General features: G+C 38.4%; 2 long non-coding RNA genes across 3 annotated transcripts in view; one reads left to right on the top strand and one right to left on the bottom strand.

The window, feature by feature from the left end:
• On the bottom strand, positions 1 to 25,598 carry LOC126043343 (uncharacterized). 2 transcript variants are annotated; one of them, XR_007507408.1, is made up of 4 exons: positions 25,465 to 25,598; positions 21,080 to 21,181; positions 3,666 to 3,870; positions 1 to 52 (listed from the first exon to the last, which is right to left on the bottom strand). It is a non-coding gene; the product is annotated as an uncharacterized LOC126043343 (long non-coding RNA). The 2 variants fall into 2 exon arrangements; XR_007507407.1 differs by lacking the exon at positions 1 to 52 and having other exon boundaries at positions 2,580 to 3,870; positions 25,465 to 25,596.
• The window catches only part of LOC126043344 (uncharacterized), a 37,432-nt gene continuing 37,206 nt past the window's right edge, over positions 25,548 to 25,773 (top strand). The window contains exon 1 of the long non-coding RNA XR_007507409.1: positions 25,548 to 25,630. This is a non-coding gene — a long non-coding RNA (uncharacterized LOC126043344). The remainder of the gene's footprint in view (positions 25,631 to 25,773) is intronic.

A 25,773-nucleotide genomic window follows, 5' to 3' on the forward strand; every position in this document is an offset into this window, starting at 1 on the left:
CCTGTGAAGTGCTTGGTATGTCCTGCTATTAGAGAGGAAACATCCGATCCATCTAAAAGCAAGAAAACAGTAAGTCATTAGTTGTGTTTTGTGACCTCTCAGGCATAATTAGATACTGCGTGAGTCACCTGTGCAGTGTTATAAGGAGGTATGTTGCAGAGAATACAAATACAAAACACTCAGGCTGGTCATGAATAGTTATGCCAATTCTGATTGTAGTACAGTTTTCTGTTACATATCCTCTAAGGTACAGCAAAAAGAAGCCTGCCATTTTAATGAATGTTTCTGGTGTGTAGAGAAAGATGATATAGTCAAGCATAGGTCATCTATAGCCCTTAGTATCAGCTGTAGCATACATGCCATTATATCATAATACCATTTTATCCCTCATGATCTTTGATCAGTGCTAATGATCAAAGTTTGTGTAGCAGCCAAGAGAATCATGAGACAGTAGATATTTATAGCTTATGGCCAATTCTGATTACTCTATAGCAGCTTTCCCAGTGTTCTGTAGTTTGATTGATGTCATTGGCATGCTTCAGCATTCAGAATATATCAAATAAATTTGCTATGCTTTGAACATGAAAGGGAAGTAAAACACTGATAATTTAAGAAACCAGAAAAGTGAGGGAGATAGGAGATACATATTGCTGCATGTCCTTTGGCAACTAACGCCATACAACGCTTAGCAATACAGTGCATGCATGCAAATTGCTAAGCATCCTCTTTAATGCAAGGCTTTACTTCCACTGTAAGAGTGTTGCTATTCAAAAGGGGCTGATAAATGAAATCTGAACTGCATATGCTGCAATGGAGAGGAGGACAGGAGAAAGAGACAGCTGTTTGGGGTGACTGCTTTACAAGCAGAAGCCTTTCAGTTCCATCAATCAGACAACGTGAAAGCCCCAAATCCAAAGACACCAGCATCCCACCCCCTTTGATCCCAATCCTAATAGTGTGCCAGTCACTGATGGAAATGCATTACAAAGTGAGAATGGTCCATTTTCTTCTTTCCTTTTTTGAGAGTCTGTATTTATCAGATTTGACTAGTTAATGACTCTACCCTCTCTCTTCTGCATGCCACAAGGAATCTCGCTGCAGAGGTGACAATTGTTTATGGTCAACGGGCACTTAAAGTGTAAGCAATCCATGGGATCTGTAGGAGCTGTTTGGCAGGGCTGAGAGTCCTGCAAAGGGTTAAGCATTGACTTGCTTCAAAATCGATAGTGAAATTATACATACATTTTCCTCATAGAGACAGTATTTGGTTGAGACCTGTGAGGCCAAGCTGAGGATATGTGGATAGCATATTGATTCTAGTGAAAGCAACCGTTGTGGCGGCCTCGTGCTGAGGCTGTGGCTCTGGTTTTAGGAAACGTGTGTTCTGTGCCTATCCCTACAGCAGCCTTTGTGTCTCTATCAGCACTTTCTGCCGATAACAAGCCTAAGTTTGCCCACCAAACAAGGCTTCCCTACCTGTGAGTCTGCAAGCACAGTTGCAGCATGGCTTTGAGCTCATGTGGCACCTTGTCTGCCCACATACTACAGTGTCCTGGTTTCAGCTGGGATAGAGTTAATTGTCTTCCTAGTACCTGGTACGGTGCTATGTTTTGAGTTCAGTATGCAAAGAATGTTGATAACACTGACGTTTTCAGTTGTTGCTCAGTAGTGTTTAGACTATAGTCAAGGATTTTTCAGCTTCTCATGCCCAGGCAGCGAGAAAGCTGGAGGGGCACAACAAGTTGGCACGGGACACAGCCAGGGCACCTGACCCAAACTGGCCAACGGGGTATTCCATACCATGGGATGCCACATCTAGTAGATAAACTGGGGGGAGGGGGGGGGGGGGGGATCGCCGCTCGGGGACTAACTGGGTGTTGATGGGCGGGTGGTGAGCAATTGCACTGTGCATAATTTTACATTCCAATCCTTTTATTATTGCTGTTGTCATTTTATTAGTGTTATCATTATCATTATTAGTTTCTTCTTTTCTGTTCTATTAAACCGTTCTTATCTCAACCCACGAGTTTTGCTTCTTTTCCCGATTTTCTCCCCCATCCCACTGGGTGAGGGGGAGTGAGTGAGCAGCTGCGTGGTGCTTAGTTGGTGGCTGGGATTAAACCATGACGAACGGCCATGTCACCACATATGAAATACCTATGAAGATGCTTAGGTGGACAGACTGGGAAGGGAGGTAAGGCATGCCATGCTCGCAGCTATGCCAGAAGTAGCTCTGAGTGGTATAAACTATATAGTCTTGGGCCCCTTAGATTTTTGTGGTGTAAGCCTCCCATCTGTAAAATGGGAATTACAAAATATTCCTTTGTCTCTCATGCCTGTGTAAGTGTTTTTGGATACCTGTATATACCTAGTACCTAGCCCAAGCGCTCTGACCAAGACCTACAATAATGAAAATACTTCTATGTGGAGAAGTGCTTGTGAGACCTGTCCCTCGGTCTGTAAAAGTCACTGTTTCATTTTTTCCAGTGTGTAACGTCTTATTATCAGGCTTTCTTACTGATTTGTAAACATGAAAGTTTGTAGGTTAATAAAGAAATGGGCAGCACACTTCAATAATCTCTTCTGCTTTTTTCTTCTTTAAAAGTAATTTTCATGTCAGTAAGTACAATAACAATAGAGTTAAGCTATGTCATTAATTTCCATAGATGGTAGATGGAGAATGTTAAATTCTAGGCACCTGAGTGGATCATCAAACTCTTCTACCACATAATGACTCTAAATAATCATATTCATCATAATTAGTACCGTTAATAATGTTAAAAATAAACACTTGTACCTCAGACCATTAGTAATAGTAATCTTGTCATCATCCATGAAAATTACTAGACCAGGTTATTTTTCAGTGGGGTGCAGATATGAGATATATAATTAAAATATTAATTACATATTTGATAGAGCTTCAACTATCATTATTATATTACCATTGGCCTCATTATTACACTTTCAGTATGTTACCTTGTATATATTGTGTTTAATAAAGTGTTGAAAAGTGGCTTTGGGTTTCCAAGATCAATATATGTTACAAAGAAAAATGTATATGAATCCAAAGGTAGGGAAGAAATGGGATTCAAACTGTAGTTAAATGAATTTCTGTCATTCAACCCTGTACTAAGAGGTGACACAAAGCTGACACAAAGCTAATCCTAGTCATAAATCCCCAAAATAGAATTTAAGTGATACTTAGGTGATGTTTAATGGTTATTTTTACCTGAGTAGATTAAATGACAAGAATACTAGTTAGGTGAATGGGAGAGATGAGCTTTAGAAAACAATGTATTCTAAAGTTTTTTTTCTTTTAGGCACAAGTTTTTTCTGTTAACATGAACAGGAGGTCTTCTAATGTACATAGGGGCAAGTAGTAGTGCTTTTGCATGCTAAACTGAATTAGTATAAACAAGGGGCAGGTGTAATTTGAAGATAAATAATAGTGACACAGCACATTTTGTTAAAAATGATGGTGCATTTAAGATTGAAATCTTTTGTCAGGAGTTTATTTTCTTGTTTCCATGGTGGTTAATTGTCCATTTATTCCTTACCTGTCTGTAACAGAGTTGCAGGATTGTTTGTTGCCATTATTTGAAAATTGTGTCATAATTTTTCTGTAATAAGCTGTTTCAGGTTGTTTCTGATCAGGACATACTTACTCTAAAAGTAAATGCTTTAGAAGTAAAACACAGACCCCAGTATGGTGCCTGTATCCTTAATCCTGAAGGATTTTGAGGAGTTCTCTGAGATGCTGGTTATGCTGTCTGCTCCTGTTGCCTTCCTTGGTAACATTCAGTGGATTTCTTGGTATCTTTCAGGAACAGAAAATCTCTGGAGCTGAGGATAGTCATTGCCTCCTTTTCACTACGGGAAAGGACAAGAATGCATTTTTCCTATTTTTAAAAGTGTTTTTGCAAAATTGTCAGTATTTTTTTTACTGTTGCATTCAAACAGTATCAGAAGAAATAGTTTCCAGAATCAACAGTAGTAGATTAAAAATGGCGTCCAGTCAGGTTTTTTTTTTGAAGTATTTTTCTTAAAGAACCTTTAATGTACATTTATCCCAGAACACCTCCACACCTTCTGAAGCTTAAAGGATAATTAAGTAATGAAGTTACTAAACTTCAGTTTAAAAAAGAAATAAAAACACTGCCCCCTGCCCCCCCAACCACTGAACCTGGTTATATCTGTGGGGGAAGATGTTTTCTAAATATCAAACTGGGTTGGATGGACAAAAGAGTTCTCTACAATTCCTGTCAATGTTGAGAAGCTTGTTCCACCAATGTGGTATGAAAGGAGTGAAGGTATCATTTGTCTGGGAGCGGTTGGTGGCTGTACAAATCAGGCATTTTCACTTGCTTAATTCATAAATTGGAATTAAGGGAAAAACAAAGACCCCAGGCTTACCTTCAACCCTGTGTGTGCATGCATGCCACCCTAGCATTTATTCCAGGTGAAACTTCTCATATCCTGGTGACTGAGCAAAATCTGGGGGGATGTGATCCCATTCTCGCTGTGCTGCAGAGCACTGAGGCACCCACACATCAAAGCCCAGTGTCTATTTTTCCATGAAGATGGCATTCAGGCAGCCAGCTTTCACCACCTACCCATTAACATCTGTAAAGGTATAATATGGTGGAACTTTTTGTCGTCCTCCTCCTGAATAGTCACGTTCCCTACTCAACCTGAATCTCCTCTAATGTACAGCTTTGCACACATGGAAAGTAATTTCTTTCAGAAGTAGGCAGCAATAATAAAACCTTATCATCTGCTTCACACCAGATATTATGAGTGTGGTTGTAAATAAAACCTTATCACCTGCTTTAAACCTGATAGCATAAGCAGTGGCCGCACTAGGATTTCTTTTTGGTTTGACCCACTTTACTGGCTTTATTTAGTGAGACAGGCTATGGCTATGTTCCCCCTCAACACATCTGATATTTTACAGGGTTTGGGGGAGAGGATGCTTTGAATTGTAAATGAATCTAGAGCACTCCTTTTAATAGCGTGGGATATCTCCTCTGGTAAACCATTAACAGAGTCATAGTCAACACAGTCAATGTAGGGTAGTCAAATGAGGACAGTCAATAAAAGTGTAAGTGCCTGACTATCCAGAAAGTAATGAAACTCTTTCAACAGATTGGGAAAGCAGCTGATTAATAAACTTTGCCAAAATGCTATTTTGGATGCTTTCTGTGCTATAGATTACTCTCGGACAAAAAATGCTTCGTGGATTTTTTTCAGTATTATTATTGAGACTTTTTAAATAATTTTTACATTTACCCAAAGCTACTCAGGTATGACATCCAGTGGCAGGGTTTCAAATTTTAGGACATGAACAAGTTTTGTCATCAAATGGAATTTTCCTTATAGAAATGAGGTGTTCATTCTCGGTAACTTGAAGATAATAATTTCCAGATTTGAGAGCTGGCATGACTGAAGGCCTGGACTTTGGAGGAGGCTGATGAACCTAATAAAACCTCTATGAAAAATTCAGCTCTTCATTAGATCCTCCTTGTCACTAAGGCTTATTATAGCTGCTTACTCGGGATTAGCACAGACAGAATGTGTTTAATATGTTATTAAACTAGTTGGACTTACATTAATTTTGTCCCTATTTGTGTTAGTGTTTCGTGGAAAAACCTGAGATGTTCTATATGTACATGACTTTGTTTTGCTTAAATAAGTTTGGTAGCAGATTTTTATTATGATGTTTAAGGCATAATTTGGGATTTTAAAATTTAATTTAAAGATTATTACATAATTCCCATCTTCCCTGGAAAAAAGGAAACTGCATCCTTTGATACTCTGAGGTATAGCTGCTTAATACAGGAGTTTACTTGGATCATTTATTGATTCCTCACAAATGGTATTGTGGTAATGTGTAAGAATAGCAACAGCATATATTAAAACATCTTTATAATCAGAATAATAATGAAGAGCCTGTAGATATGAGAATCCCAAAGTTTTCCCAATGCTTTAATAAGTACTGAGCTACTGCTACAATTCCTGAATTATTCAGAGCTATAATTTGGAGTCACAAGGCTTTAGTATGCTGTAGATGTAGCATTAGGCTTCCAGGGTCATGGTAGATATTAAAAATTGTTATGGAGAGATCTAGATTGCTAATCACACAATGGCAGAAATGTTGTGTAGTGCCCTAGAATTACAAATAATTTAACAGGATCTGACCAGTGCCAAGCCCCCTCCCTCCTCTTCCCTAAAATACAGGATGTACAGCAATGCTTCTGTAAGAATAAAGGGGTGCAAAATGTCCTTAATTGTATGTCTCAAGAATCCTATAAGCAATGGAATAAGAGGAGCAGAGCATAGATGGAAAAAAGCCTCCTCATGGACTGGAATGACAGTAACTAACCACTACACTGAAGTTATAATTATAATTTTGTCACAAGAGTAGAGAAGTCAAGGTTTCACAAGGGAAAAAAAAAATCTATTTACAGAAAAATATTATGCTTTTCATTTGATAGAAAAAGTAATTATTGCAAAGGGACCCATGGAAGATCTTGAAGACAGTCACCCTCCTTTTAATAAGTGCTTGTGGCAGCTAAGTGGGGATCAGGAGTATTCTTTATCAGGTTTGCATTCAAGTAGTACTAAATATATGCAGGTAGGAATTAAATAGTATCTGAGTTTAATTAAAATTATAAAAAAAAAGGGGGGAGAAGAATGGTTGGTAGACTGCTCGACTGCATTTTAACCAGTAACCTCAGACCCTAATTAGAAATGCTTTTCATATCTCCTCCATGCAAGGGCTTAATCTGACGTGAGTCTGTGAGCGAGGGCTTGGGGGACCAGTGTTAATTCTGCATTCGATCTTGGTTTGTATGGAGGCAGGCAATGCTGATTGACCGAGTTGCAGCACAGATCCCATGACCTTGCTGGGATTTTCATGTGAGGTGTTAATTGAGAGGGTGGGTTAATCTTTGAGCATCATTGTCCCCGAGCTGAGGACAAAGTTTGTGCTCTCTGTTTCCTTACTCAACAGTATATTTGATCTCTACCTCCTCCCCTTTATGACAGTTTAGCAAGCCTGCAGAAAATTTGCTCTTGATAAATTTGTTGGTGGAGGATTATCGCTTGCTGGTTTTGTTTGATTTTTATGATCTTGTTTTGGAGGAAGACTGTTTAACTGGGATGAAAACCAAAATATTCTCCTCACTGTTTCTTCCCCCCGCCCCATCCACTCCAATGAGACTATAATATCAGGTGGGGGGAGTGACATCTTGAGATTAATTATACTAAAGAAAACTACAAGGCACGATTTCAAAGTTATTTCATCTGACTGCTGGGAAAATATAAGCTCTTTTTATTGCTCCTGAGTGGAAAGCCTAAAATAATTACAAAAACAAAGAGATGTTACAGGGGACAGAGCTTTTATAATAATATACAGGTTAGAGTTTTCATACTGGATTTGTGTAATGCAAGAAAAGACAGCCCTGTATTTTTGCTTTTTTATAAATAATGAATGGGTTTTTTTCTTCATGTGTTGTTTTACAGGCCTGTCATTTCCAGTGTAAGGAGTAAATTTTTACTCTGGGTAGGACTAATGCATACTGGCTGACCTTAAATATGACTCCCAAGTGAGCAGGATGGTAGTTAAAAGCAGCAGAAGCAGTGGAGCTCACACAGCAAATGCTGTGAACCAGTAGTGATAAAAAAGCACAAATGATAGCTGTCCTTGACACACAGAGAATTTCTCTTACTTGTTTTATTGCACCAGCTGTAGATGAGTTTAATTACAATGCTTCAAAACTAAAACTCCTTTTGGAGTGCTTTTGTGAAGTACGGGCAAGTTTTGCAAAGCCCAGGCAGCGTGCTCCGTGCCTAGCTCTCTGCCAGACCCATCGCCCCTGGTGAGCAAAGGAAGGAGACTGTCCTGCGTGCAGTGGGAGAGGGTGGGACGGCTTTGGTCCACTGAGGACTGACTGAATGGTGTTTGGGTCTGGTTGGATGGCTGTGAAATACATCCAGTAAAAAAGGGATGCCATGGGTTTTACATGCCTAACTTCTAGTGGTTGTGTGGCCTTCATGAGGTTGCTTCTACCTGAGCGTTGCTCTTGCCTATGCCAGAATCATTCCAGAGAAGGTCTATGGCAGGGTGAGATATTTCTGTGCAGTGCCACAAGAGAAAGTATGATGCCTTGATGCCACAGGGTTGTGATTTGATGCAGATCTGGCCTCGTGACTTCCAAGTTTTCTTAAATAGTTCTGTGGCAAAATCACAATCCTTAGGAAATTGCACTTTATAGGGACATTGGGAGATTTTTTTTTTTTTTTTTTTTTCTCTTCAGGAAATGGCGCCATGTTCCTGGAGAGTAACTTGTATCAGCAATAATTTAATAGCTTCCTTGGCTGGGTGGAAAGCTACAGGTCAGCTCTTGGATTTATATCCCTATATAGGTTCCAGTTGTAGAGAGTTTCTTGTAGCAGTAGTCAGCAGTATTCTAAGCCTGTTATGCCAGATTGTATTTTTCTTTTTTAAAGTTTAAGAGTATTGATAGAAACGCAGTGGGAGCTAGGAAATGCTGGCGTTCACTTCAGTGTCTATATCTTGCCTTGAAGTGAGGCACTGGAGCCCAGCTTGCCTGAGCTTGGGATTCACTGAGAGCCAGGAGCTGGGAGAGCTGGTGCTTCTCACAGTCTTCCCTCAAGATGCTCCGACTCTGCGATCCTGGCCTTGCCTCTACCATGCTAATGCTATTAAAATCCACCCATGTGTTATCTGTAATTGCTGACCACTATCTTAAGCCACCCTGCAGTCTTTGAGGAAAATTAATTTTGGAGTTGTGAAAAGACAGAAATTTTGTTTTGCGAAGGATTTGTAGAGTTCAAAATCTGGCTTCTGTTCATACTGGAATGAAATGTGACATTTTCAAATTCTTGGCAGAGGAAAATTCTCAAAAAAGCTGCCTTTCAGATTGATTAAAATGGTTCATTCTGGGTTGGACTTGCTTGATTTCATAATCTACCAAAAAAACCTGAAATAAAAGTCATTTCAAAATGAAAAATCAAAAAGGTCAAAACAAATCGCCCCTCCCCCCAAACTTAAGGCAAATTGGCGTGATTCATAAACCCACTTTAGTTTTATGAATACACATTTTCTAATTCAAAGGGAGGCTGTTGTCGGTTTCTTTACAAACACCCCTCGATTATTCCTCAGTTGCTTATGAAGGGAACACCAAAACGAAGCTGGCTTCTTGGGATCTGTACTGATTTCCAGGATTTGATGAATTTCAGTAAAATACATGTTTATGGCCTGATTGTTTTGCACGAGAGGTGAGAATTACTTCTGATGTTTGGAGCAAAAGCAACTTACATGGGCTACAGAAATGCAGTCTGCTGTTTGTGTTAATTGTGGACAGTTATTGAAAGGATATCCTTAATCATTGGGGTGATGTTAATATTTTAAAGTTTTCAGAATAGTAATAGCTGGTTTTAACACTGATTAACCTCTGTCTAAATGTAACTGCGTTGGTTTTAATAATTTTGACTTGGTATAAAATAATACATAAACAAGAGTTTCTTAACTAGGTTTGGTGAAACTGAGATTCTTAATGACTTATGATGTTTCTCTAGCTAAGACTCAAGGCTTGGGCCCAATTTCACTAGGAAAAAGGGAAACTTGGAACCATTCTTCCCTCCTGTCCTTACTGGTGGCTACTTAAAGACCCTATTTATGCTTTGGGGTAATTAGGTGCATTTTTGAAGTTGATAGAAGGAAGAATGAGGACAATTAGGAATAGGGTGTAAGAAATTTTCCCTTTTCAAGCCACAAAGACATTAATGGAAGAAACCAATAGCCCAATGTGGTGTGCTTGGGCACAACAAGGTACAGGAAAACCTGGGGGTATGCAAGTCTTCAAAGCTGGAGGTGGAGGTAGAGTAGCAGCAACGGCCAGAATGGGTGCATGGCCCAAGAGAAGAGCTGCTTGGTTCTCCAGGCTCTGTGTAGGTCCCAATGATCTGCTGAATCCTTTTGTGTGCAAGAACAATTCTCTTTGCAGTTGGTGAAATTAAGTAACGGAGTGACCTGCAGCTTGAAGCTTTTTCTGTGGATGCTGTGTCTCTGTAAGAGCGTTTGGGTTTGGCCCTTTGTGTAGTCAAAGATAAGAGGGTTGTTCATCAACATCATCTTTATAGACTTACTATAACTCTGTATGAGGCAACTAGTAAATGTTCCCCTATGTAATTTTGGGCAAAGTAGAAAATGACTTGTATAGCAGATGAATTATCAGTTTCATCTTTGGAACATTAGGCCTAATGGTCTTGTGGTGCTTGTTTGTTGTTTTCTGTCACTGCCTTTAATCTGTTTTTTAAAAATTCTACTGATTCTGTATTTATAGAAACTGTTTCACCTCATTGCTCTAGATGATCTTACCAGTTAAAATATGTCTGGCCTGGTGTAAGGAAGCAGTCTTATGGTATGTTCTATCTGTGTGATGTACTTTGTCTGTAAGTAATAACAAAAGGCTTCATTAGAGAGCTAATCAACTCCCTCACCTTTGAGACCTAAAGTAATCATGTATTTCAGATGCACATCTATAAGAATGAGCCTGGTAATCGCGTGTAGGAGAAACTGTCTTTAAGCGAAGCCAGGCAAAGGTGGCAGGTGGTGTAGCCGCCTTCCTCCTGTATGGGGTTTGCCTCTTAATCCTGAGCCCCTCTTTCAAGAAAGTTTTACTTTGGCTTCTTGCAGAAAAAAGGTTTCAGAAGCTGGGTAAACAGAGCCTGAGCCTGCACGAAGGGGATTAAGAAGGAGAGGCAAGAGTGGAAGGGAAAATGAGGATATGACAGAGGCCATAGTGAGTTCAAACAAAATTTGGCCTGCAGAAGGCAGAAGAAATCCCACTGGTGACAGGTGCCATCTTGTGGGTCATTCTGCCACTCTGCCTCCTGCCACTTTTTATAACGAGAAGAGATAAAGGAGGTCTGGGTTCTTAGAGGCTTTGAATTGGAAAAGTAATTCAAAGGGATGTGAACATGGTTGGCTTCGGGGTTTGCATGATACTGTAAACATCAATACTTTGCTTGTCAGCACTCTATGCTATTTAAGAATGTTAAAGTCTGCTATAAATAGAGACTATGTGCGTGTCTAGAAACATGTAATCATAAATAGTATGAATGATAATCAAATTATTTTTCCTTTATAGTAATGCAAATAAAATATTCATGCATCATGTAGGCCTAGGAAAGGTTACAGCCTGCAAACTGTGCTAATTAAAATATAATAGCACCGAGGAGTATATGTAAGAGTTACTAATGTCCCTATTTTCCCTCTTTCCTTTAAGATCTTATCTTTAATGAATACATAAAAATGCAATGGTTAGCTGTGTTTTTCGGGGAAATTTATTTTGAAGGACTGTGCAAAAATAATCACAGCATCTACTAAGCCAAAATCAAATATGCTATGATAAAGCCTAGGTAATTTTTTTTTTTAAGAAAAAGGTAGTATTTCAGGCATGAGCCTGAATTCTGTCAAAAAATTAGAATATCATTAATTTTTCAAGGTTTAACGGTTTAAAAGATGAAATTACAACAATATTTATGTCAAACATGATGGCATATTTCAGTATTATTTTTACACCAAATTTAAGGGTCAAAATTTTCAGGAATAGAACTTGGCTTTACCAATTACTATTTTTAAGCACCATCAGACAAAAAAGGCAAACTTGGAATTGGCCTTAATTTCCTTTTCCCATGTTCATGCTGTCCAAAATATGTTGCCCTTTTGTGGACATTTATGAAACAAAATTGCACTAGGATGAATGAACAGTATGGAAAGAAAGCTTTAAGCTGATGCATGCAAGAATTCTAAACATGCTGTATAGTAAGAATTTATGTAGTATTTATGCCAGAAGTCAAACAAGGGATATAATCTTATTTGGGTAGGGAAGAGCAGTGCCATCCGAGAGCTCCCATCACAGCTATAGGTGAGCTCTGTTAAGAATTTGTAAGGAGAAAGCAAATCCATGAAAATGTCAAGTAAATTTGACTGATTAATGCATTTGAAAAGAATTCTTATTCCTTTGCAAGCATTCCATCATTATGAGGAATATGAAGATCATAGAATGCATTATTCTGTCCCCATGATTCGCTTATCCCTGGTTGTGAATCAGTGCATGAGACTTGACTGTGAATGGCTGGAGTCAATGGCTGTATTGTGCATGGGCATAATTTGTGGTGATGGAAAGTAAGCTCAGTCTTAATATTATTTGGTCACCTAAACTTAGGAAGTTGCATAAATGTGGCCGTGCTTGAAACTTGTTCTGTGAAACTCTTCTTTGCATGTAAAAACAAATTACGTATGTATGTATTCAGACACTTAAGGGCAGTGAAAAACTTTTGGATGTTCATTTTGCTCAGTTATTCGTGAAATTAAAAAATTATTTGTAATAAAACTTCTCAACGGTTAATTATGACATTTTAATGGGGAAAGCTTGAATTCTTTCACAGGGTTATGAAAACAAGTTAATGTTAAATGTGACATTTTCCTTTGGATTTATGACATATCCCCGGCCCCTCCCTCACCCCACACGATGCGTACAAAAGGAGGTATTAACAGAAAAACAGAGATGTTGTGTGTTCTGTTATGAACAAGCTTTGTGATCTCATCCCAAGGTTTTATCCAAGCTTGAACCATCTGGCTTTGAGCTGGGGGAAAAGCATGTCAGCTCTCCCCCAGAATTTCGGTGTCAGGGGGAAGGGGCAGAGTGCCTGAGCTTAATGCCAGGCCCCCTTTCCTCCCCTCCACAACCCTGCTAGAAAGACAGGAGTCAGGCACTGAAAAGCATACCAGGCATTTTTAAACACAACCCTGACATTTCCTCAGCATTTCCATAGCTAAGGCTTTCCTCCTCCCCATCCCCCTACCCCCTCTTTCAATCAAATAAGGCACCCGCTCTCTCATGCCTAGTGCAAAGAAGGAAAGGGAGGAGGGGGGGAAAAGTTGGCAATTTAATTCAAACAAAAGAAGCTTGAAATCTATAAGCACAGCAACTCCGAGGCTTCTGGCAAATAGAATTCTAATTAGTATGCTGCTATTTTTCTTTTAGACAGATGAGGGATGCCCCCTATTGACTCTAGCAGGCAGGCTGGTTTAAAAAAAAAAAAAAAAAAAAAAAAAAAGGAAAAAAAAAAAAGAGGGGGGCAGGTGGGGGCTAGCCAGCAAACACTGCAGATTGCAAATTATATCGCAAACCCTGCCAAGTCCCAGCTCTTGGCATCAGATTTTTAATGACACCCTGGAAAAGGGAAAAAGAAGCCCTCAGCTAAGGGATAAAAATGAGGGGTTTTACACTGTGATAAGTCTTTGCTTAAAACCCAAATGGCCAAGCACACATTAGGGTTTTAAAATATTCATAGATAGAAGTGAAAATGAGGATATGAGGATGTACATTTGTTGCTTGGTCAATTGACAACTCATTCTGCATATTAATAAAAGGGATGATCTAATTTTAAAGGGACAGTCTGTCTTTTTTAACCATGACTTTTTGAGTATTATGAAGCTGAGGGCAAAACATCACAGAGGAGGCCAGCGATGACACAGAATGTTGTTTTCTTTTGATGTAGACCTAGTACTAACTACTACTTTGCTCAGGAATTCTGGGGTCTCTAAAAATACGATACCCTTCTTGTATAGTCTCTCTGATGTATGGCTGCTGAACACTTTGATATTTTTTCCTCTTTTTTTTTTTTTTTCTTCAGTGCATGAGGCCCTTCACAGTTGTAGGATTTTATCCACAAACAGTCAGACCATCATAGAGATGGAAGCCATTTCTTTTAATAATTAGGCCACCTTCTGTTCCAGAGAACTGCTTTTGGCATGCCTACCTCGAAATAATTTTTTTTTTTAATATCACAGTATATCTCCTCCCCCCCAATACTATCCTGTAAGTGTTCAAAACAGTGTGAATTCATATTAATGTTACATATACCACCATAGTTCAACTAACAGAAATGTCTTTGACCAAAGATTTAAAAAATAAATCCGAGCCCATGCATCTCAAATCCTTCTGTTCAAGATTCACTTGGGAGGTAATCTTAAAAAAAATCCACTTTGATTTCTTTACACCTGAAAGTCCTAGTCACAATTAATGCCATGAATGTGTGTGTCTACCCTGAGTCATGGTTAGACAGTGAAATGCCAAAGGAACTCTGCCTGCTAATACTTAAAAATGCAAAACTGAACTCAAAATTATTTGCATTTACAAAACTGTAGGCACTACAAAGGGAGACTGTGTTGATACCAGCCTCAAAAGTCACAGCTAATATTAATTATCTCTAAATACACACCCATATACAAATGAAGCATTAACTCAGATCATGCAGCTAGCAGTATTTCTAATGCAGGGCTTTAGACTTTCTGTAGATTTTTATGGCATCCCTTAGGCTGCGTACCTACAAAAACGAGGCTTACATGAGCATTTGCTTTACCTGCCAGTCGCCTCCTAGTATTGTTGCTTTTTTTCAACTGAATTTGACAGAAGGGCAGAAATGTCACTGATAATTAAGTTCTTGTAAGTTTGGTGAAAATCAGTAGAGGAGAGAAACCCGAAGGAGTGCCCCCACCGAGGGGAAGGTGGGCAGGACTCAACCCTTCCGCACTCGCGTTGGGAACAGCTGGTGGGCTGCAGCATCTCCTCATACTTCCTGAACAGAGCGTATGGTGAGGATATAGATGAGGAGCAAGGGCTAAAGGACAGAAATCTGTAGGAAACCGGGCTAGCGGAAGAATTTAGATGTGTGTTTTTTAGGAAGAGCAGCTAGCTTATGTTTTCTGACATGTAGCCTTTTTTCAGAGCAGTAATTGTGTTGGCTTTGTAAGGAAAAACTGACGCAGTTATTGAGGGTCTGCTGATCACTGTTTAAAAAAAAGTATCCCTGTAACAAGATTATAATGTTACTAAATGTGTCCTCAAAGTTTATATTTAAAGACACAAAGGTGGTAGATTTCTGAAGTGGGGTGTTTTATTATGTGGATCTCATTAAAATGAGCAAGTTCCTGTGATTTGAAAAGTGAGTCTACTGGAGTATGAATGATACAAAGAAACCTGTGTTAGTTTAATGCTACCTGTGTTCTCCTACTGAACAGTTTTTAAAGAATAGGAACCAAAATGCAAGGTATTGAAGGGAAAGGGTGCAGTAGGAGAGACCAGAATGACATTTCTCAGCACACTGATGAATTAGTCTTGGTGCAGAAGACAAGTGTCCAGACAGTGACACTGTTTGCATTTATTCCTGGAAGGGAGAAGAAAACCAGTCCATAAAGCTCCCATTGATTTATCAGAAACTTCCCAGCGTGACCTCTTGGCAGGAGTTAACCGCAATACCTCTCTGGTAGTTGTGGCTATAATTCAATGGAACCATTATGGATGTTACGTGAGTGTATGGTATAATCTATATAAGCTAACATATAATCTAAAAAAATAGATCTAAAGTAAAAATATGGTGGGGTCTAGTTGATTTAATTGGAATGCCATTGACTTCAAGGGGAACAGGATCAAGTCCTTCATATAACTCTTATATGTATGTGATACTTTGTTTGCATGGCAGTTTGAGAAGGAAGCTTGAGAGATCTTGAAAAATTATAACCTATGCTTCTGGTGTGTTGTTAATATACACAGAAACAGAACTTGTTAGAAAAAAATTGAGCTTTTGGCTTAACTGTATCTACTGATATTGAGTTCCACAGGCAAATTAGGTATGCTTAAAGGGGGGTAGGAAGGTAGGAGAAAGAAATGTTTTCTTCTTCTCTTTGGCAGCTGCTCCCTATCTACTGTACATATCTACTTAGAATTATACAGTCAAAGCACTAAGCTCAAGTTCACACTTGAACTGCATTTGTTGAACACTAGGCATCCAATTAATAGATAAATTAGATTACAAAAAATGATCTATCCAAAAGGAAGAGTTGAAATGGCTGTGTAACCCATTCTGTCTTTAATGATCCAGCCCTGTGGGAAGAAGAAAAGCTAACGTTTGAAGGTATCAGCGGAGCTCCAGGTGAGAGTACCAAGTTTTGCTCTCAAGTGGTTCAGAACTGTTGTAGGAAGAGTCAATTCCCTATCAGTTAGTAAAACTTGGAATTATCTCTTCCAGTAAATGTTTTTGGTAGAAAAGAATTTTCTCCTCTTTTTCTCATGGACCAGTTATATTCAGGTGGAGAAAGATAAGTGATTTTAGCACCCAGTGGCTTAAAGGAGTTCAAATGACCACTAAAGTCATATTAACTTGTCAAATTGACCAGTATTTTCTGCCACTGAAACAGTAGAATGGATGGCTGGAGACAATAAAATTGTTTCAATTATACTGCATTAAGCATCCTCACAAAGTGAAAATGCAGAAAGCAAAGAGGAAAGAATCTAGGAGATGTGCTCAACAACGACAAGAATTTCACAGGGACTCATTTGAGTGAATACCCCATTAGAGAGATATATTGGAAGAAATATCTACTGAAGGTGCAGACAGCTAATTTGTACTTGAACACCCCAAAACTACAGCAGCAAGAACTTACTCTTAAATATTAATGGCAGCCTAGAAAGAGAAAGGCCAATATTCTGAAAAATATTACAGGGACCTTGATTGTGTCACTAGCCTTTAATATGGGACAAAACAAATGCTCATGATGTCTAAGAGTTGCCAGGCTCAGCATTTCCTGGAGTTTCCTACTTGTGAGAGGTGTTTTGCTCCCAACATGTACAGATAAAAAATTCACTGGCCAGTAAATATGAAATAACTCTCAGCTGCATATAGTTAAACCTCTGATGCCCTCTAAGAGTCCTAGCAATTGAATTTTTCGGTTTTTGTTATCTAATGTAGAAGTTAGTACACAACTGTGCTTTTTGCTGTATGTTCATGTGATGATGTGGGATGAGCAAGACCAAACCCCTGCATTAAATTCACAGTGAAAAATACCAGTACTAAAAATCAGTTGTCCAGCTGTAAAGGTGTTGCAGGATGTAATACAATGTAATTAAGAGCACAGCTGATTGTTTTAAAAAGAAATATTCTGCTCAAAACCAGCTGTGATTTTCCTTTAATTCAGGAAAGAGTATTGCTGAGGGGCGAGTCAGTTACAGGAAGTGGGGAGATACAGGTACATGAGTGGTTAGAACAGAGGGGTGGAATAGGGTTTGGTGGTTGGTTTTTTTTTATGAAACCCATGCTAAAGATTTAAGATACTTATTAATGAATAGGTATGCAGCCTTCCTTTACTGCCATAGGCTTGTACAAATAGCTACATTGATTTCATCAAAAGAGATAGTTTTCTTCAAGGTGGTGAATTTAATCCTAAATGTGAGTAGAAAATGTGTGGGATCATATTCTGCCATCCTCCTCACAGTAAGCATTTCTATAGTTTGCACTTTATGGACATAATCTCAGTGGGGGCAGGGCATGAAGGGAGGAATCACTGTAGAGGTTGATGAATCTAGGACTAAAAGGGTAAAGCCACCCCTTTTTTGTACACTGAGATGGATGACATTATAAAAAAAAAAATAATGCAGGAGCTCTGCCTCTTGCAAACTGAATACCTAAAGCCAAGCTCCAAAGAAAAGTTATATGGGAATCAAGTCATGTGCCCAGAAAAATTTTGCTTGAATAAAACGCCCAAATTGGCATTAGCTCTTGAATATTTGTCAGCCCAGAGCTAGAAGTGTCTCCTTTGTGTTCAGTGTATATGAGTTTTCTTTGCTCACTAGAATGCATTAGAAGAACATCATGGAAAAAGTTGCAGCTGGCAAAAGTGAACATGAAATATATATTTTCAGAGGATAAAAATGTTATGAGCATCTACAAACAACTGGCAGAGGGTTTGATATGGTAAGAAAATGGCCACCTATGACCTCACTCAGATTCAGTTTGACTTTTCACTTACTTAAAACAACATTTCTTTTTATGTGCCAGGTTATATATTTTACTCAGTGAAATGTTTGGTTTATTTAAAATTATAAGTGTAGCCAATCTTTCCATCCAATTTTTTTTTTTTAGAGCACCCACTCCAGTTAGTGTGCTCCTCTGCAACCAATAAATCCAGCAGTAAATTATGTATGATTTAAATACACAGAGATTTATATTTATGCTTACAATGTCAGTATAATTTTACAGTCGAGACACAGTACATATACTCTGCCGTAAGTACTAGCTTGATACAGTAAACTCAAAAGAGCACATTGGGGGTTAGCAGTTAGAGCTGAAAGTGAAAATCAAGAAACAGCAGTAGTACTGCTTTTGTCTTCAGCATGCTCTTCAAGATGTGAGATGCTCCAGTGGGTGGGAGACCTATGCACCACCCCCCCAATTCTGGGGATAACCCCAGCAGATATGCTTTACAATTACCTTTTCTTAAAATGCCAATTAACCCTTTCAGGGTTTTGTGGCATACTGTGAGCAAGCAGGAGAGGGGCACTCATTTATCCCTTATATTGAACATCATAACCAATTATAAGGGGATTGGGGCGGGAGGAACGGGTCTTTCGCTACTGTAGATGTATCTGGAGTGCTTCCTGGGTTTATCATTGTGGTTTTTAACATTTAGGAGGGTCTGCATAAGAATACACCAAATAAAATAAGAATACATCAAAAATAAAAAAATAAAAATAAGAAAATGAAGTAAAAACCTACAGATAAAGATATCACTTTGTTGAATGAAATAGAAAAAAAGCTTTAATTATCTTGGCAATATTGTCCATGCCTGTTAAACCTTACCAGCTCACAAGGCAACAACGTTTTTAATTTTATCAAAATGTCCAAGTGTTTATGTTCATAAAAGGTAGCCACTGGTGTAAATCAAGCCTTAACTCTATCAAAGTAATTAAGACCAGGCCACTGGGAGACTGAAAGTTTGTAATAAAAATACCCCAAAATATTAAGATTCTTATGGGAAATAGAATAGCACTAGGATGAACTAGAATGACATATTGTTAGAATAAACCTAGAATGCCATTAATTAACCTGAAGATTAACTTAGCCCATTTAACTATATGTTTTGCTACTTGGACTCCGATCCTTCAAATCCCACGTGGAGATTGACTCTTCCATGGGGACCCATTTGGCTAAGTGTTATTCAACATGAGTAAAGGTTAGAGAAATAGTCATGTTGGTTAGTAGCTGGTCACATTTTGGCAGTGTACGCAGTGGGGGTTTTTTTTGGATGCATTTGACCAGATCTTTGATTTGTAAGTTGTTGGACTACTTTGTGAAGTCAAGTTATTTATTTTGTCATTTACATGAAAAAGGTGAGAAAGAAGAAAAGATAAAGGTGCTAAATTTGCTAAGTGGGTTTTTGGTACATGAGTAGGTAACACTTAAAATTTCTGGTACCTCCCATTAGTCTGAAACCGTAATCTTTCCACATTCCATACCTTCAGGGGCCAGAGGGAGAAGACCCTGATGTTTCTGATCACAAACACTTCCATCTTCTGATTCAGGGTAAAATGCTTCACAGAAGCTCTGTGATTGCCAATAACTGAGTTCAGGCTGCTTGTTTTACTAAGGAATAGTTAATGCATACAGAACTATGAGACTGGTTGCAAGCTTTTAAGTAAAAGCTGGACTGTGACAACTTCTGTCAAGCTGGAACAAAGAATATGGGAAGATCTAGACTTGTGGGTCTGTACATTGGCAGCCTCACTTCCCCAAACCAGGACTCCCATTAAGACAGGATGGGTTATTACCCTTACCAGAGGATGCAGCATCGCTCTGGTACGTGGTTTCTCCACACATTTGCCTCCAAGCAGGGGGAATTTGGCTGAAGTAGGTGAAACTACATAAGGTATGAATTGGACTTGGACCAGTGAAAGAAAGATGACAATTAGGTTGATTTTTGAGTAAGGTAACTTAATTCAGCTCAATCTCATTCAGAATATTTGCTTGTCTTTCTAGAGGTGCAGTGTTCAGTTTGTCTTTGGTATTGGATCATACCGTCAAAATGAGATAGGGATAAGTTTTCCTTCTGTTTTTAGAAGGTTCAAGGTTGAGCACTACCAAACAGATAATATGAAAGCAATGCTCTGTTCTACACTAAACATTTTAGCCAATGTTAAGTTTTCAAGGCAGAGTCTTAAATTATTTGTTATGCAAGTGCAAACTGGTGATGCACTGGAAGGAAAATTTCCATTATAAAGTTTTTGCAATCAGCAATCATCAGGCACTTGACAATGAATGAAAACCAACATTTGCTTTGTGTGACTTCGAACATACTGAAAAGGTAAAATGATTATGCCACCTTCCCCATTATTAAGTGCATGCATTTCTCGTTTAAAGTATATGACAAAATAGCCATGATAAAATCAAAGGCTATCTTTGTGGCACATGTGTTTTAAGAAACATAGCACCTACTGAACTGGAGATTTGCAAGCATTTAGCCATTTAAAAAATATTAGATGTGTGTCCTTTATATACACATACACAAATCTCTCTCTCTCTCTAATGGGGCAGGTAGATTTATATAAACGCAGACGTACCAATCTTGAACTGCATGTTTACTGCACACATGAAACATAATCTTTAAAATAAAACGTATCCTTTGGAACCAAGACAAAAGTACCTTTTGCTTTATCCAAGTCCCTGCCTTTACTTGCCATGCAAGAGAGTGAAGGAAAATGGTATGGATTTCATACAGCAAAGAGAAAGTGCCATTCATGTCCTGACAAAAGGAAGGTAGCAGTGTCTATCACTGTTTTAACTGCTTTCTAGGTGTCCAGGTGTAACGCAGCATCAGAACTCTGGGTGATCATACATGCTACCTATGGTGCAATAGTGAGGTATAGCAGGGTAAATGAAGTATAGTTTTAGCAGCCCCTGACAGTGTAGGTAGAGAAATAGGGGTCTATTATAATGATTTCCCATGGAGACGTGTGCCAATCACGGGGAAAAAAAGAACCTCTGAAGGTCATCACCAAGGAAAATTACATGCTATACTTTTTCTGGCATCCAAGTTTGATCACAATGCTCAAGAAAATAGTAGAAAGATATATGTACTGTGCACAAGCACATACACATATATGCATTGGTTTGCTGTGTACCACATAAATATATCTGGGTTTTTCAATACCTGGGGTTGTAATAGATTCTTTTTGGACAGGCAGAGCAGAGGAAGATGAGGTGTTTGGGTCATGTCTTGCAGAGAGAGGGTATGAGCCTGAAGATGGTGATTCTGCAAGATTGAATAACACAAACAGAACTCTAGGGTGGGAGGGTTGCTGTGGCATTGTTGAAACATTACTGATGGGCATACTTGCAGGTTAACCAGACAATGTCATGCTATTAGCAGTGTTACACCATCTAATTGATACCTTTACATCATTGCATTAGATTGTGCTTTAAATTCAAGATTTTTAGCTAGCTTTCCATCTGTATTTCTATTTTCTAGTTCCATAAAATATTACTCAAAGAGACTATGCTTTGTATTTTTCACATAATGCTTTTGTGCATGATACTCAGCTGGAAATTTTTTTTTATTTCAAAGTTATTTGGCTTTTAAATCTTATTGTGTTTAATTGTCTTAATTGCTCTTTAAATTATTGTGCACTGTACAGAGAAGTCTATATAAAAAAAATGAGTAGGATCACCCTTAACTTCTAAAATATAAAAAAAAGCGCTAGGCTATAGCACTGACCATGTCGGAAATTCTACGTCTGTTCAGGCTGCCTATATCTTCTCTAATGATTCCAAATTTTAAACAGTTAGCAAAATACAATTATCTCCTTGTTAAAATAAACAGCCTTCAATGGGAGGAAACATAAAAGGGCTACTGAATTCATACATATTTTAAAAGCATAAAACATGTGTGTTAATAAAGCTGCTTTAAAGAGAATACATCAAGATATTATATAAATTATTTTCTCATTCTCTGCATCCTCTCCCCTCCATCCTGTTATCAGTCATAGGTAGTAACTAATCTGGAAGGAAAAGTTGAGAACAGAGGGAAAGAGAAAGGTACAGTTTTCCTTCTTGGCTGGAAAAAGCTTTGTACAGTGTTAATGAAACACTGTTTCTTCTGGGGAAGAAATGCTAATGTGAAATTTTCTCTTTCTCTTAGCACAGTCATACATTAGAGATATTTGTAGCATCGGAGATGCAGACTGCAATAGGTGGATGGATATTTACCCAAGAAAATTTGAGCCATGCCCTTTCATTTTCAGAGAGCCGCTACCTAATCTCAGTGTAGCATCAAGACAAAGGACACCTCATTCTGTTTGCGCCTGCCCTGCAAAAAAAAAAAAAAAAGGGGGGGGGGGAGAAGAAAAAACCCACAACCCTTTGTGAATGCTATTAGAATAATAGTCTGGGGGAAAAAAAGATAAAATACAAATTTCACTCCGATCTGGGCTGGATTACTTCCCCATGCCCCTGCCTTTATTGAGCGATTTGGAGTTTCATTAGAATTCAGAATTCCTGCAGAAAGAAAAACCACAGTGGCACGGACTTCTCTTTCAAGGGGATTGCAGGCTGACCCATCAAAATGAAAAGGCTCAATGTTTTGCTGACAGGTCCCTGAGCAGGCCTGAGTGACAGCTTCATTTCAGCACTTCTCAGATGAGATTTGAATTGGGGGGTGGAGGAGGTAGTAGGAGAGAGACTTTGTTCCCTAAAAAGTGTCAGTGTCAACCTCTGCAGTTCAAGTTCTAGTGTCTGAGGTACAAAACCAAGTCAGAAATCATCTTAGACTTGCCTGCTTCCCAATTTATTATTAATGTCTCTCTAATATTAGCACGCATGAAGCTTCATTTAAATCTTAGAGTTCATGTCGAGTGTACATTGTTCCTTTTATTGGAAATAAAAAAAAAAAGTAGGAGATGGATTAAAGTACAGTGAACTGCTGTATAATATCTGCGTGAAGGATTACTTGGTGGCATTTTTCTGTTGTGATAATCAAAACATCAGTGAGAGCCTGATCCTACCACCTTCATAGTCTGTGGGAATAGGAGCAAATTTCTTATGAATTGAACTAGGTCTTTCTGCCCACAAAATAAATGTGGATAAGAGAATACCTGAAGGTGTTCTCAGTTTAGTTTAAAGTTCAGAAAGCATCTTTGTGTATACTTCATGATATCCTAAATGAGCAACTTTTTATTGTTTATCTTGGAAGAAAAAATGGTGAAAATTTGCAAGCCTGTCCCTGCCATACGGGCAAGTGGAACCAGAGAAGCACCTTAACCTGTTCATACAAGGGAAGTAAAATTCATTCACTTCCTATTTGTTCCATTACTAAAGGTTGATTGGATATGTGCAGGGATGTTAGCAAAGTTTTTTCCGAAAAGATTATTTCATTTTCCAGGTATTAGTTATTGGTATTCACAGCTTTTATCAATTATCTTTCTTTTCCTCCTTTATTTCTTGTACATATTAATATGTTCTTTAGTGTGAGTACAAAATCCAACTGGTTCAGTTTGCTTTTAGGAGCCATCACAAATAGAGGAACAGAAAAAAAGTGAACCTAACTTTTAAGATGAATATTAGAAAATTAGGTCTGAAAATACAAATCTTCGAAGTAACATTTATGCTTATACCTTATTCCTATACCTTATGATGTCACTCTGTCAGTAACTGTCACAAAACAAGATACTATTCCATAGCACAAATCTGTTCTTGACATTCAAGTCCTTTTCCTATCCTTTATATGGAAAATTTTCAAAAAAAGAAAAAAAAAAAGAAGTAGAAGTTTGAACAAAACCCCAGCATATTCCCATAAGGTAGTTAAACACAGACAACTCTGTGCACTTTTGGAACAGTTAAATATGGCTATAAATTGTTTTATGTATTATATTCACTTTGGAACAAATTCTACTCTAGTTTATATTGATGGAAAGCTGTAGTAACTTCAGCAAAGCTACAGGCTTTACCACGTAGGTATAAAAGGAGATTCGAATGCTGTAAGAGAGAAGTATATTAAGCTTTAATTCTTATGTGAATGTGATGAACAGTGCTGCATTACTGTGGTTGTACCGTAAGTGTTTCTATTGAATGCAACAGCCAATAGTGACATAAAATCCATGTAAGTGGTCAGAGTGCATGTTAGGACCATCCCAAGGAAGGTTCATCTTGTAAACTTTAGCTAATTGTTCATGGTTTGCTTTTCTTTAAAGAAGTGCATGCATTTGGAAACAGAGAGTGAAGACACTAAAACTGAAAAGCCTCCTGAAGCTTCATTTACGTCTTGTCGTACTTCTACATATTAAGAAATCTTACTGTTTTTAGGTTCTATGGATTATTGCACAGAGCAAAAAAACTCACTTTGATTAAAAGCCTCGATATGTAAAAAGTACCCATCTCTTACAGAGCAGGAAATACTAAGTGCCTCTGATCCTAGTGAAGTCCTGCATTATACTACTTTCATAATGTGCTTTTATAGTAAAGTTTTTCTATCTTGTTTTGAAGATCATGGGCCAATTTCAGGTCTGAAGTCAAAAGGCACAGCAGTCTCTGTATTTATTTATCCCAAGAAAGAATTTGGCTCCAGACACTTGAAAGGATCAATTCAGCAATAGCATGGTTTTGAGATTAAATATGCAATGAAAAATTGTTCCAACACAGAGGCACAAATTTCTCCTATTGAAATCAATAGGTGAATTCAACTGACTTTGTAACAGTAGTAGGAAATGGGGTTGAGAGAGGGCTTATTTCAAAAATTACCTAAAAAATAAAATTTTACATTGCAGTTTTTGAGAATCTAATTTGAGATTCCCACATACTTCTCAAGCATTGGGAATAGGAACAGGATGCTAAGAACAGTAAGGTGAATACTTAGAGAGTTAGAAGAGGAATATACCGTACTGAAATGTAAGACAAACAGATCAAGTCCAGTTAGGGTGGAGTATATATGCTTAATGGATAAACGTGGTATTTGGACCTTGTAAAGCCGAAGTGGACAAAATATTAGTAAATTGCACTAGGAAAAAAATCCTATGCCAAATGAATTCTGACTTTCCTGTCCTTTGCAGAACTTAAGGAAAAAAAAAAAAGAAGAAAAAGAAGAAAAAAAAAAAGTACCAATGTCATGTACGAGCAGCCACATAAACTAAAGCCTGAGTTATGATTTGTTGGGAATCAGCCTATGAGTCAGTGGAAGACCTGTGATTTGAACTTGCTGCCAGTCTAGGGCACTGGCAAAAACTCTTGGTTGTTCAAGCTTTGTACCGAGAAACTTGTGGTCTGTTGACTTTTTCTTGCTCCCTGTATCGATAAAACTGGGAAGTGCTGCTGGAAGTTGCGTGCTGTGTTTTGCAAGTACTTGCCTGAGCTAATGAGCAAGGGAGGGCATGAGAGGACTTGACAGTGCGTGTCCCATGCCTAAACATCGCCCCCGGTTCTCTTTTCCACTCTCCCTACCAAACTTCCTCCCCCCTCTTCCACACGCTCATTGAAACTGGTTTGGGTAAATCTCATGTGCTAAAGCAGAGTTTGGAGCAATAAGGTGGGCAAAGTTGAAGGAGATACCTGGAAGCTGTGCTCCTGACTCGTCCTCTTCATTAATATCAGGTCACAGAGGTAGCCGCAGTGAGACAACAGATCAGTCCCGTGTTCGAGCCAGCCTAGATCTGTTCTGCTTTACTCCTTTATGTAGTCTCCCCAGTTTCAAAACAGGGATGCCCTTCTGAGGAAGGTAAGTCAGAGAGGCTTAAAAATGTGTGTGCTGTAATGCCATTGTAATGCATTAGCTGGTTTATTTTTAGATCAAGCTAGCTGTACAGCAGCGAAAGAATGTATTGCTTTTTTGTATTGTTATTGCATCCTCATTTTCCCAGT

This window comes from Accipiter gentilis, chromosome 10 (assembly GCF_929443795.1).
Source record: "Accipiter gentilis chromosome 10, bAccGen1.1, whole genome shotgun sequence".
In the NCBI taxonomy this organism is placed as follows: Eukaryota; Metazoa; Chordata; class Aves; order Accipitriformes; family Accipitridae; genus Astur; species Astur gentilis.